At 40.5% G+C, this 11,027-nt stretch overlaps 2 long non-coding RNA genes across 2 annotated transcripts; one reads left to right on the top strand and one right to left on the bottom strand.

The window, feature by feature from the left end:
- Window positions 1-460: 460 nt before the first annotated feature.
- LOC111926659 (uncharacterized) lies at window positions 461-5,587 on the bottom strand. The gene is made up of 5 exons (XR_015283712.1): window positions 5,529-5,587; window positions 5,282-5,445; window positions 2,059-2,132; window positions 1,372-1,504; window positions 461-1,106 (listed from the first exon to the last, which is right to left on the bottom strand). It is a non-coding gene; the product is annotated as an uncharacterized LOC111926659 (long non-coding RNA).
- Window positions 5,208-10,575, top strand: LOC147655034 (uncharacterized). The gene is made up of 3 exons (XR_015283713.1): window positions 5,208-5,431; window positions 5,556-5,659; window positions 7,082-10,575. It is a non-coding gene; the product is annotated as an uncharacterized LOC147655034 (long non-coding RNA).
- Window positions 10,576-11,027: the final 452 nt, after the last annotated feature.

Below are 11,027 nucleotides of genomic sequence, written 5' to 3'. Positions count from 1 at the left end.
TGCTGGAAGCTGGGTGATGCTCTTAGCTAACAGAAGAGCCACTGTAAGTTAGCACAGTATGTTGCTGAAATGGGAAACCTAACTTCAGATCTCCAGATTCCTCCATCTGCAGGAGGCCACTGAGGTCACCTTTTTTTTTTTTTTTTCTTTCAGTGGGCATCTCTTGATAAATAAAGGAGTGTCATCACAGGACCACAAGGACCCTTCCTTCAGATTAGCAGTCTAATTTGGAGCAACAAAGGCAGGTAAAGAAACTGTGCTGAGAGCAAGTTATAACAGCACAGTCAAAGCCTTATTGTACATACAGTTATCTGCTGCAATGGGGTGTATTTTAAAAACTCTGTGGTACCTGTGCCCAGTTATTTTCCTTGCCTGTCAGGAACTTTTCAGGAAAACTTTATATGGAAAATGTTACCTCCTTGAAATCTGATTACAAGAAAAACGTAAAAAAAATACCTGATCAAATTAAAGATGTTAGATTTTTATTTTAATTTCAAAATTTATTTTAATTCAGACACTTTAAAATTTTCAAAGTCAAAGCAAAGCATTTGGGTTAATCTTAAATACTTTTCTCTGTTAGCACTTAACTTCAAGGAAAAATTGTGAAGGAATTTTATTCTGCTTCTGAACAGGGACAATGTCAAAAAGGTAGACTCTCCCACAAAATGGGAACTAGTATCTGCTTGCATTTACTGTTTCCCCTCACACTGAGTTGTGTTTTTCTTCTCAAAGATGTACAAACTTTCTAATTCCTCCAGGCCATAAAGCCCGGGGATCTTCTTTTTTAAGGTTACAGGTTAATTTTGAGCTTAAGTACAGTCCATTCCCTTATCCTCTCTCCAAAACATGATTCACCAGGGTATGTACGAGGTACAAAGAAGGGTTTTTTTCTGTCACTAATTTCCCTGGAAATGGGACTGAGTCATCAACTAAGCAGCTCCAGACAATGCCATGATGTCCTACATTGAAGTGCCTTCTATATGGCCACATCACTCAGGACAGCAGCAGTGGCCAGACAGGGAGAGGTTGGTTTGTCTGAAATAAATGACCTGAGGACTGCTGGTCTCAGCAAACTGATCCTATAAAACAGCAGGAGCAACTGAACTCTGAAAACATAAGAATTTCTTGTTAAGCAAGCACCCCCAGTAATGATGATATATGAATAATCATAACAACTTACTCAAAGTATACAAAATGGATGCCTGCCTTTAAAAAAAAAATAAAAATCTGATATTTTTAATATTAAAATGAATATTTTCCATGCCAGATGGTTTCTTAGCCACCATATTTTCCAAATTTTCCCCTGGCTGTTTTCCATTGTCTTTTTTAAACATAAATCTTGTGTGAAAAATTGTCTAGTTCTAAACTTACCCAAGCCAGTGAGGAATTCCTGTGTTGGCAGCTTTTGTATCATGTCAGAAGTACAGAAAGCAGTTGCTTTCTCCTCATAGTCTTCATCATACATTTTGTAAAATGTATCCTGAGGTGGTGAACAGATGTTCCTCTGGGAAAGCAAACGTAACAGTAGTAAGTGATAAGCATATAGAGGCTGAAAGGGAATTAAAATATTAGTTTAAATAATCTGAAGAAGAAATGGTTCTTGGTTTAATTCATGTTCCTGCTAGGAAGTGTGGATTCCTTACCAAGAATGGAAGGCTGTTCTGACTGTGGCACACTGGATCTCTCTCCTAAGAACAAGATCACACAATACATTCATGGCTACAAACAACACCACTTCTGCAGTTCAGTGATGAGCACTTTCCCTTTTTCACAGTAATATAGTAGTGATTTACTAGTAGTTCCATTACTACATTTACCTCAGGTCCATGTTTTAGGTGTATTTTTTTGCTCGTGTTACTGGAGATGGCACCCCAGTAGGCATTGTTTTCTGTTGGAGAGCACCTACAATTTCTTTGGAGGGGTTTTCTCTCTGCTAGTTAAATGAGTTGAATAATGTTCTGTGCTGATTTATTTGTAAGGGAATGCACAAAGTTGCTGAGAAGAGATTCCATGTCAACCATGAAGTTGTTGGTTTTGAAGTTAAACACCGGAATTTACCTTTTTCTATACAAAGGTTGGTATACAGGGCTGTGATTTCATCGTGGATGCCATTTTCATTGCAGATGTTACTCCTGAAAGGTGAAGAAATTTCGAGTGATTCAATTCTTTACCTCCCTAACTGTATTCTGTATTAAACTCACTGTCATCCCAAATGAGGATCATGTCATCAGGGGAAGAGGTTTACCTGGTTAGCTTGATGTGTCCTAAAATTATATCAAGGATTTGGATAACCTGTAAGTTACTGAAGTAAGGTAGAAAGGGCATTCCTATCTCTGATATATCCTTTACCTTTCCTTCCTGCCTTGCTGGCTGAACTGTGCCATGATAATTGCAGAAGGGAGACAACCCCAGAAAGGAGCTCATGCAAGATAAGGCACTGAACAAATTCTAAATCCCCTCATCTAAAGAGAGTTTAGGGCTGAGTTTTAGTCTGATCTTTACAGTTACTTTCATATGTATGCATCAAATTTCAAATGCGTGCATGTTTTCATTATAAGATACAATAAGCTGTGAATGTTCTTGTGTCCAGATTGTGCTAATGAGACTACCTCTTGCTTCCTCAAGTAAATAAACCCCTCCTTTCCTTCTCTCACTTTTGGTATTATGGCAGAAGCATTTAAGCCTCTTATGGCAGGTCTTGCCAGGCACTGTCTGAAGGAAGTTCACCCACTGCAGATATTATCTAATCAAGGGGCAACTGCAGTTTTATAGGGAAAAGAAAACAAGAATCACAAGGGGTTAGAATTAAAGCCTTGTCTGCCTTACACCAGTGCAGTATGACTCCCAATGATATGTTTTCTCTGTTCAAAAATCAAAAGAAGTTCTGTTTGCAGAAGAAATAAAGGCAAAAGGGAAGAAAAAGCTAATTGCTCTGTGGAAAAACTAATTAGCAGTGCAAAATGTAAGTGGAAGTAATGTTCTTCCATTCAAGATATTCTCATTTTATTTTGAACCCAGCGTGCATCTGGTGAGGTTTTAAAGCACTGCACATTTACTCATTTGACAGGGGTGAATGACACAAAGTCAGCATCTTGTGATCAACAGGAAAGGAAAAGAAAAGAAGAACACGCATTATTCTGATGTCATCTCCCATTGTTATTGTTGTTGTTCCTCCAAATAATGGAATTCTGGAAGCAAGACCATAAATCTCAAAGCTCAGCATTGTCTCATTTGGAGATCAAGGTCCTTGTTGCTGATTGATTCATGCATTTTTCATTTGGCTAGCTAATATCCTTTAAATGGAACAGACACTTAGGCAGTGAAACGGGAGATATTTTCCCCTCCTCTCAGAGGATTCAGTCTATAAGTTAAGAAATTTCTCATATGATTTTGGTAGAAAATATAATTTGTGTAAAACAATGAATATTATTTGCCTCAAAAGTCCAACATTAATTTTCTTGGCAATGAGCCTGGTACTAGTGTGCATTGAGAGCACTCAGCTTTTAAGGTTAGATTGTGATACCTTTTTTCAAGCTGCATAATAACCAGTTCTTTGAATTAGCCCATTGGAATGAATAATTAAGACATCACTTGAAACTGGTAAGAGTACCACAGTCTAACACTTAATGAAATTTGAAGAAGCTGGGTGTCCTCTAGAAGAATGAGTCCATAATCCATATTTTTATGGATACGTTCTACCTTCATTTGTAATCTTTAGACAGACGCACAGTCATGGCACTGATGTAGCTGTTTATATTTCACTACACCTTTGATAATTTTAAAGCTGTCTAAGATTCTACAAGGAGTATAATCATAGAAAATTGCATTTTCTTCCAAGTTTTAAATGTTAATTTTTATATAAACAGTTTGAAGAACATATTTTTAAAAATATCTGTTCAGGGATCACAGAACTGACTATGACATGGGATGAAGAGAGGATGGGATGAAAGAGCAGCTTTGCTCTAAGGAGTTATTTGTTTTTTCTTCAGACCCTTAGGTAAATTCCAGTTTATGTCAGATTTATGATATAAATCTCAATGCCTCAATGAGTGTTGATGTCTTCCCTCTTTGATCCTGCTTCAGTTCAGGCCACAGTTTTCTCAAAAAACCCACCTTTCTGGTAAATATTACAATCTCTCAAGCATTCCTTTGCAGTGGGGTTACAGTTATCACAAGTAATATTTTTCCTTATTGCTTTAGATTCAAAAGTGCATGTTGAATCTGTACTGCCTCCTAAAACACAGCCAAAAAGGTGTTTGGATTGTTGCTTAGCACAAATAAAATCTAAGAGGAGTGTGCAGTATCAGGATCAAGACAGCAATACCAGTACCTCCATCCATTTGATAATAACTTCTTGATGGAAAATATTACTGTACCCAAAGCAGCCATTCATGTACCCAAGTTTGCCATTCATGGTTCTGTTGGATTCCCTCTAAAATTGCTTACAATCATAAAATTCCACGTCTTATGGCACATGGAGTTATTTCCCCTCAGCACACAAACAGGGCATTGGGATTCCCAAAAGACCTGTGCTCACCCTTCCTGAGCTGGGGCTGGGGCTCAGGATGACACCAGAGTGGTCACAGAGAGGTGGGGACAGAAGTCATGACAGACTTCTGGTAACCCTTGGGAAAAAATGAAGAAACACAGGGGTGCCTCCTTTTCCACAGGAGAGGGGGCATTGCATAAATGCCTCCTAAATGCCTGCCTTCCTGGATATAGTGGCTGCTGGGAACAGTGCTTCAGCAGCTGAGATGTACCCTTGTTTTGTCTGGAAAAAAAAATAGAGCAGCAGTGAGGAAAACAGCTGAAAGAACTTTCCATCAGAGTTAATGGAGTCATTGAACAAGAAATCTGGCAAGACAAAGAAAGGAACAGTGAGAGGCCTGAATAGTGTGAAGAGAGGGTAAAAAGTTAGGGAACTGTGTGAAATGCTGAAATTCTTCCTCTTGGTAACAAACATCCCACTAAAAAAATTAAAATTTATGATTCTGCACTGGAGAAATAACTCATAGTTCCAGGTTATATCTGTAATTAAAGAAGAAGGAATATGACATTTAAGCTAAGAATCAGATATTTAGAAAAGAATATATTGAACATTCTGCACTATGATTCCAGGCATTGACTGGGCTCAGAGCTTTACTAGCTGAGGTAGGTCCATCTCCTCATGCTGAGAGAAAAACAGCCATGGGACAGGGTAAGTGTTCACACCTGAGCAGAGTTCTTACAGCAGCATTTTCTGAGGGTTCTCTGAGCAGAAAGAGGGAAAAGAGGATCTGACCTTTTTCCTGCTGGACTGCAAAGGTTGTTTCCTGCACTGTCAGAACATCGCATCTGATGTTGCATCTGTGCTGGTGTTTTGAGAAGGACTGTTATTCTGGTGGATGCTGGAAAATAGATTAAATTCTTCTGGAAGCTGTAGATATTTTCTGTAAGAATGAAGTGCTGGAAAAGAGGTTTGGATTTGTTTCTCTTTTTTATTATTTTTTAATTTTATTTTTTTAATTTTTTTTTTTTTTTTTTTTTACTTTTGTCCTCCCTGAATTTCCTTCCAGGTAGTCCTCATGACTAGCTTCTCATGTGATTTGTCAATTCTTTCTTTATGCTGAGGAGAGGAGAAATTGGGGGTTTCCAAGCCTTAGTTCCACAAATCATTTAAGTACTCATTTAAATGCTTCTTTGTTTAGGCACAGAATTGAAACACCTGTTTTCATCCTGTAAGTACATGCTTAAGTTTACAGCAAACAAGATGGATAGGTGAATAACAACCTCAGGACTGGATCTGAACCCTGTGGAAACCCAGTGGAAAATCTCACACTGGCACCAGTAAACCTCTCAGATTAGAGCCTCCCTTGCTGAGTTTTGCAGTAAATAGTCCAAGTGTATTTTTGTAGGAAAGTAAAGCGCAGGGGGGAGAGGGTGGGATGACAGGAAGCCGTGTCAGGTCCTGCTGGCCTCCCACACCTGTATTCACTCCTCCGAGCTGCAGCCCTTGGGAGAAACCCTGCAATAACAAATACACCTGTGCAAACACCCTTGGTCTCATGTCTTCTTGGGGTTACTGTAGCAATAGCAATGTAGCATAAAAGAAAATACCAAGCTAAGCTCCGTGGGAGCATGTTCTGCCGGGTTTCAGTGAGGTAAACATTAATGGTAGTGATATCTTTTGGCTTTGGGTGAATTTTTATTACTGTACCATAGGAACCTGAAGAATCAGCTGCTGAAATTAATAAGAAGTAAGATAGCATAAAGTGATCTTGAAACCTAATTTTCTTGATTTCCAACTTTTATATTATAAATCTTATTCAGCAGTGTTCTTACATCCTTTAGTCTTGAAACTCTAGGTCTTTCTGGAGCTTCTGTAACCTGTGCTTTAGACTTTCTGGTCCATTCAAAGGGACTTAAATCCAGTGCACAGGTATCTCTAGATGATCTCCAGCCCCATCTCTACATTGTTTATTTCCCCTGTATTCCTTCCATACATAGGTTATGAGTAGGGAATTTCTTACAACTTGCTAACATCACCTAGAATTTGCACTAGTGAATCTACATCTTCTTATTCATCTTCTTCATTAGTTTGAGCATAGATGAAGTACTGCCTGCCTGGAGAATTCCCTGAGAGGACCAGGGTAGAGGAGTTTGTTCTTGCTTCACTTTAGCAGCCTATAAATATCAAGGAGCAGTTCCTTTGGGGACAGTATTTTCTGTGCTTGGTGACAATTCAGACAGCTGGGACAGAACTGGCAAAGCCTTTGCATACTCATATTTTTCTGCATAGGTTCCAATCCATTTTCAGGCTCAGATAATTCCAAACCACCTGAAATGGGTTTCAAACCAGGGCCAAAAAATGTAAATTATCCAGTGCAGGCAGACACATTCAGTGAAGTATGAGGGTTGAACTATGTGAGAAAGATTTCTTTGTGGATAGTTAAGACTTGAAAAGAAAGTCCAATAACAAGGAAAGAGTTACGCAAAAGGTACCAAGCCAGATGATGTTACTTGAATGTCTTTTAATTCTATTAAAAAGTTTCCTTAATTGCTTTTTAACCAAATGCTCCTGTAATCTGTTTGCTTTTATCAGATGCCTCCCAGTCTTCCTGTAAAGGCTGGAAATCTGAGTAACAACTTGATGTGTGGCCCTGAGTGAGAAAAGTATATATTTCTCCAAGGAGCCACAAAGAAGATTTAAACCCAGCACTGCCTCTTGGTCTGTGCTGACCTGTCTGCTTCCAGGGCTCGGTGGTTCACTCAAAACTTCAGCTGCAGGACATTGATTTCATTCTGCTTTCCTGAAAGCCTCCAGGGCTCGGTGCAAACACAGATTTCTCCAAGCTTAATTGTGATACTTTGCTTCAACCTCCTGTAGCAAATGGACAGCAATTTACAACACTCACAGAGCTCCAGTTTCCTTGATGAGGGGATGAGTTGTTCATCAAGAAGTGCACAAAGAATTAGAATTTTCTGCCTCACCCTTATTCCTGCTAGTGAGGCCAGGATTGAGGCAGTAGTCAGCAAATTGCTGTGAGGCCAGGATTGAGTCAGTAGACAGCAAATAACTTGCAGGATGTTTTTCTGGGATCTGTTTTTCTGCCTGGAGCACTAAAACCACAGTAAGAACTAAACTGCTCTTATACCCAACAGCTGATAAAAAGTCCTGAAATGAAACTTCCTCCTTACATTAAATAGTGTTTGTGAGAAGTGTCAGCAGATCTATTTGAGGTTGTGAAGAGGATCAGTATTGAGTTGAAGGCATTCCATTTCCACTTCTGGCTCTGGCCATACTAAAACCTAAACCTTTACCTATATAAAAGCATGTCACAGTTATATAAGCACCATTAATGGGGATTGCTGTGGTGCTATTTTCACCACTTGAGGCGATTCTTAAACCTGTACAGTGAGAGTTTGGGGATGGAGCTTTACGGTTTGGTTTTGTTGTTATTTTGTCTGCTCTTAGCAGCGGCTTGTCAGCAGATCCAGTGACATACTGGCTATTTGTACGTGGCAAAACAAGAGGTGCCAGCGAGGGCTTCCCAGCACTGGTGCTTTGGGCACATTTCATTTATTAGTGGGAAAGTACCAGCCCTGCTGTCTTCCCCCGGCCCGGGTGGCCTGATGCTCCCGTGTCCTGTTGGGTTTGTTTTTCTTTCGCCAGGTTGCCGGGTTTTGGCATCACGGCATTTTCCCTCATTCCTGGATGGTTTTAGGAGGGGATCACGTCAACAGAAAGCAGCTGGAAGGTGGCTGCAGGTGGTCGTGGCTCCTGCGCTGGGTGGGGATGCCATGGGCGATGGGATGGCTCGGATGCCTCGGGGTCCCAGGGCAGGTTGGGTGCAGGCAACCCCAAATTCACGCTCTGCTGCGAGGCTCGGGGCTGCGTTTTATTATCGCTTGCTGACATCTGCTGGCAGCGACACGAACTAGTTCGGAGGGACACGAGCGTCATTTGGAGCAAGCTCCTTGCTCCGAAGCGTTTAAGCGACTTTGGGAGAGCCGGGAAATGGGGGGATTGCAGGCAGACTGTGATGCTCGCTTGGCCCTGCTGGGTCCATTTAAAGCTATCCCTTTCCTATGTTTGCAGAGGGAAACTGTAATGGGCTGTCCTGCTTAGGAAGGAGTGTGTGGCCTGTCCATCCATCCATCCATCCATCCATCCATCCATCCATCCATCCATCCATCCATCCCCCTTTGCCTTTAACAATTTCACTCAAGATATCAGGAATGTAAATAACATGCTCAAGGCCAAAGGGTGAATTAATGACAGAATAAAACTCCAGTTGTTATTCAACCACATACCTTTAAGGGCCTTCTTAAGCACCAGAAAATGAAGGCTGGAGTGGTCCCTGGCTGTTGCAGGAGTTGTTATGGTGGTCCCCATTGTCTGGATGAATCAACTGAAATGAAGAATTGCAAATCATAGAACCACAGAATGGACTGAGTTTGAAGGCACCTTAAAGACCATCCAGTTCCAACCCCCCTGACATGGGCAGGGTCACCTCCCACTAGATCAGGTTGCTCAGAGCTCCATCCATCCTGGCCTTGATCCCTCCCAAGGATGGGGCATCCACAACTTACTCCAAATTGCATTAGGAAAAAAGGCCAGGTAAAGGATCTCTACACAGGTGTTCAGGTTATTTTTGAGCAAATCTCTGGTCTTTCAAATTAGTGCTGTCTCTAAGTATTTACCTGGAAATGTTTCAAGCAGTTATTTGTCCTTAACATGCCACTTAGGAACAAAGCTGTTTGTGGCCTAAGGGACTAGAAGTAAGCATTACTTTTAATGTAGAGCTCATGTCAGAGTCCTCAAGGCACTACACAGCACTGCAGGCTTTTACTGTGCCCTGGAAATCACATGGACACTGCGGGTAGAGTGCTGTGGCTCTCTGATATCTTGGTATAAATGCCATTTTGGGTGGCTCATGCCATGCTCTGGGGTGGCCTGGAATTAAGAGCTGCATTAAAAAAAAAATAAAAATAAAAAGGTAAAACCATCTCAGGTGGAAAAAATATGCAGGAGAAAATACTCATTGGGAATCCAGGGCCCCTTTTACCTTACTGTGCTCTTTTTCACTGAGCTGGAAGAAAATCAAATTAATCACCTTGATGTACATTAATACACAGATGGTAACTGTGTCATTTACTGTATCTTAAATGCTGGAACTGATTAGCTTTTATCAATCCTCTGAGCACTCTAAGAGGACGAGGCACCTAGTAAACAAAGACAAAGTATTCTTCTGTGATAGAAGTGATGAAAGGAGAGACTATTTAAAAGGGATAGGAGGGTATTTTTTACTTTACAATGCTAAATGAACAGTTTGCTAGCCATTAAAGCCTGTAAAAGCAACTTGACTTTACTAGCTATGTAAAATCTTCCTATACTTTAGCTCATTTATGGATACTGGGAATTATTTGCTTTTAATGTGTTGATGTACAGCTAAAAATAGCTTTCTCCTATTCAGAGTTTACACATTGCCAAGAAAATGAAAGTCAACATTGCAAATAACCAAAGGAAAAATCCAAAGGTCTGCACCGAAGAGAGGTGTGGCCAAAATATTCCCTGAATAGCGGACGGTGTGGATTGATATATAAGCATTTCTGGCCATTCCTATCAGAAACGATGCACTGTGTGGGATTCACTGATCCAAGCCAAATGACAAACACAAAGAAGTCACATGAGTTGTGCAAAGGAAGCTTTCAGTGTTCTCAGAGCTCAGGGAGTCATCTTTTCGACTGGCGTGTCTGAGTTAACATTCCCAGAAAGGATACACTGAAGCAGGAGCTCTCAACAGCTTTCTGATTTGTAACCACTGGGAATGTTGCTGCTGAATGTTAGGTGCTTACAAAAGAAAATATAACTATTTGCAGTACACTTTTCTTAGGCATTCCTTAGAAATAACTCAGAGATCTCCTAGGGGTTCTATCTCATGTTTAGAAACACTTGCACTAAAGCCCAAGTATCAGTAAAAATAAAATCTTTCTTATGTGCAAAGCATACAGATGATACAGACTTGAAATTCCTGATTTGATGAAGAAATGTTGTAGGCATGTGTTCAGAACTACTTTAAATGCTTAAATAAATATGAAATCAAGGAGGAGAATCGATTAATAATGAAGAGAAAGAATATGCTTCCTTTTGGCACTTACCTAAGATATGGCACGCATGTTTTGGACCAGGTAGATATGTGGACAGCTTATGTACATGGCAGGGAGAAGTCATAACACTGTATGCCACAGCTGGGGTCTCTCTGAAAGACAGTAATCCCAGAAATCCTTTGGGCCTGGGGTGGTTGTGCCAAGTGGGCTGACTTAGAGCAGCCCTTGCATGCCAAATTTTTACGAAGAAGGTATTGTGGCTAGCACCATGCAGACCTTTTGGCAGTGATGGTGAAGAGATGCAGACTTCTTGGTTTCTGCTAAAATTCTGGCTATTCAGTCTTCTGCTAGCACAAGCCATGAAAGGGTGGAATGCCAAGAACTAATCCAGAATTTTAAGACATAATTCAGGGATTTCTGTATCAAATGGTCACTGC

The sequence above is a fragment of the Cyanistes caeruleus genome, chromosome 2, assembly GCF_971803275.1.
Source record: "Cyanistes caeruleus chromosome 2, bCyaCae1.hap1.1, whole genome shotgun sequence".
Lineage (NCBI taxonomy): Eukaryota > Metazoa > Chordata > Aves > Passeriformes > Paridae > Cyanistes > Cyanistes caeruleus.
Note: the sequence above shows the minus strand (reverse complement) of the source record. Positions and strands in the feature narration are given on the sequence as shown.